At 36.0% G+C, this 3,044-nt stretch overlaps 1 long non-coding RNA gene across 1 annotated transcript; it reads left to right on the forward strand.

The window, feature by feature from the left end:
• The first annotated feature begins 268 nt into the window (after positions 1 to 268).
• LOC107917030 (uncharacterized) lies at positions 269 to 1,487 on the forward strand. The gene is made up of 2 exons (XR_001689676.2): positions 269 to 993; positions 1,091 to 1,487. It is a non-coding gene; the product is annotated as an uncharacterized lncRNA (long non-coding RNA).
• Positions 1,488 to 3,044: the final 1,557 nt, after the last annotated feature.

Raw genomic sequence — 3,044 nt, forward strand, 5'->3', positions numbered from 1 at the left:
AGGATCTAGGTTTGAAATGCTTAGTGAAAATCACGAGGGGATAGAAGATAGTGAATCGTCTGATTTAAATGATAATAGGGGAAATTTGGATTCTGGGACGGTGATTGCGGGGATAAACGAGCTGGCTAAGGAGAAGACAGTTACTCAAATTAAGTCTAAAGGGTTTAAAAAAGAGAGTAATATGAGTAAAGATAAAGGGGTGGTTGCAAATAGGTTGCGGGCTAATTCAAATATTCTTAAGCCCAATAGTAAGCAAGTCTGTTTTACTGGATTAAATGAAAACCCATTCGATGATGGGTCAATGATAGGCTCAAGAATTTTGGACAAAGGGATAGACTCAATTGTTTTTCAATCGTTTGGACAGGGGTTAAACAAAAGGAAAAATATGGTAATGAAGATATTATATTTTAAGGGGGATTGTGGTGGAGTGGAGAATCTGGAAAGAACAACTAACAAAAAATTAAAAGAGACAGTAGGAGAAGTTTTCGGACAACGTCCTGTTGTTACGCCCAACAATCTGAGTAGAAACACCGATCAAGGACGGATTCTCCTACCGGAAGGGGCCCCCACATCTCTTCTGATTTCTTAAGTGATAGACGGTATTGTCCAAGGTCTCAACCAGGAAATCCAAGGTGTTACGACTGTTGAATGGGGTGTGATGGAAGAGAACGGGGTTAAAGATGTAACTTTAGAGGAAGTTTTATCTGCGTGAAGAAGCTTGGGTATGTAATTTCATCTCTCTTTTTTATATGATTAATACAAATTTTAAGGCTTTCTTTTGGAACTACTAAGAGTGTGGTCCGTTAAGATTTTGTAATTTCTTGAGGGAATATAAGCATGAGTTCGAGCCAGATTTACTTGCACTCTTTGAAGCCATAATCAGTGGGAGCAAAGCAGATTCAGTTGTTTCTAAAATGGGGTTTGATAATTCTTTTAGAGTTGAAACCATCAAGTTTTCTGGTGAAATTTGAGTACTTTGGAATGACAGTATAGGTATTGAGATTTTAAAAATTCATTTACAGTTTATCAATATGTGAGTTGGGGATAAACAAAATCATACATCTTTTTTGTGCATTGTTGTTTATGCTAGTCCCCATCGAAGCACGAGGAAACTCTTATGGGAAGATTTGGGAATGATTGTTGCAGATATTGAGCCATGGTTCATAGAAGGTGATTTCAACGCCATTTTGAGATGCGAAGAAATGCAATGTGGGTCTGAGTCCCATAAAGTAGGGTGTAGTAGATTTAATTCCTTTGTGTTTTAGCATAGATTGATAGATTTGGGATTTCAGGATCCTATGTACACTTGGAATATGGGGAATCTTTTTCAAAAGTTAGATCGATCGCTCTGTAATGATCATTGGCAAATGGTTGTTCCTAACACCTCTGTTCGTCACTTGTATAAACTTAAGATAGTTCATCGACCACTCCTGGTATTGGTTAATCCAACAAGGAGAAGAGAAGGGGAAAAACCCTTTCGATTCCTAGCCAGTTGGTTGGTAAATCCGAAATTTTGAGATGTTGTCAAAAAGTCTTGGAAAGATAACGACAATATTGTTAAAAATTTAGGGAATTTTACGAACTTGGTAAATGATTGGAATAAGGTTATTTTTGGAAATATTTTTATCGAAAAAGAGAAGCAATCAAGGAGTTCAACCGTGTTCAAAAAACCTTAGAATAATGCAATTCTATACATCTTCGATTGAAGAAAGTAGATATTCGGGTGGAAATTGAAAATATTTTAAGTCAAGAAGAGTTACTGTGGTTTTAGAAATCTAGGTATGAATGGATTGCTAGCGGAGATCAGAATACAATTTTTTTTCATAGTCGTACTTTAAGTAGGAGGAAACATAATAAAATTGAAGCACTTAAAATTGACGGATCAGAATGGTGCTTTGATGATAATCTCTTACAACGTCATGCTATAGAGTATTTTACCAGTCTTTATACTATGATACGTATTCAGTAAATGACTTCCCTGTTAAGGGGCGATTCCCAAAATTAGAAGATGATCTTATTAGCTCTCTGAATGTTGAAATCAAAATGGAGGAGGTTTGTTAGGCCTTATTTAGTATGGCACCTTTTAAAGCACTGGGGGTTGATGGGTTCCATGTGAAATTTTACCAAGTGAATTGGGATATCGTGGGTAAAAATGTCTATACTATGGTTCATAAGGTGTTTATGGGGGGAAGCTTGGATCCTGAACTTAATCGGACATTATTAGTTCTAATTCCTAAGAGTATTGGGACAAACACTATAAAGCAGTGGTTATTCGTCTTCGGAGGTTGATGCAAATTCTTGTTAAGCAAAATCAGTCCAGTTTCATAGCTTCACATTTTGGACAACATCATAATTGCTCAAGAAGCGATACATACAGTGAAGAACACCAAGAGTAAAAAGGGTTGGATGAAAATTAAATTTGATCTAGAAAAAGCTTACGATTGGGTTCAGTGAGACTTCCTCCATGATACACTCACTGATGCTGGTTTGACGGAGTCTTTTGTAGATTTAATCATACATTGTGTATCTTCGGTATCTATGTAACTTTTGTAGAATGGTACACTTTTTGAGACATTTTTACCAACCAAAGGAATGCGATAGAGAGACCTCTTATCTCCATATATGTTTGTTCTTAGAATGGAACGTTTAGGAGACCTAGTCGATGCTGCTAATAGACAGAAGCTTCGGGAACCACTAATGCTTTATCGACATGGTCCAGGTGTTTCACAGTTATTCTTCGTAGATGACTTATGATGCGGTCGTTGAAAGCACCAAAAATATCTTATCCCTAATAAATAATGAAAAAGAATAGTAAAAGGAAAGTAGGGTGAAATCCTCAGGGACTAGATTTGCACAATATCTTATTCCGTAGAATCCCAGGCAGAGTCTTGCCTAAGACAACCTGCGTTCCTAAAAAAAAATAAAAAAATAACAGAATTAAAGGTTCGGATCTGGAATGAAGAATAAAATAAAAACAAAATTAAGAATATTGAATCGAAAATTTGAGAAATTAAAAATAGAGTTAAGAGAAAGGAAATTCTTAT

Source organism: Gossypium hirsutum, chromosome D01, assembly GCF_007990345.1.
Source record: "Gossypium hirsutum isolate 1008001.06 chromosome D01, Gossypium_hirsutum_v2.1, whole genome shotgun sequence".
Taxonomy (NCBI): Eukaryota; Viridiplantae; Streptophyta; class Magnoliopsida; order Malvales; family Malvaceae; genus Gossypium; species Gossypium hirsutum.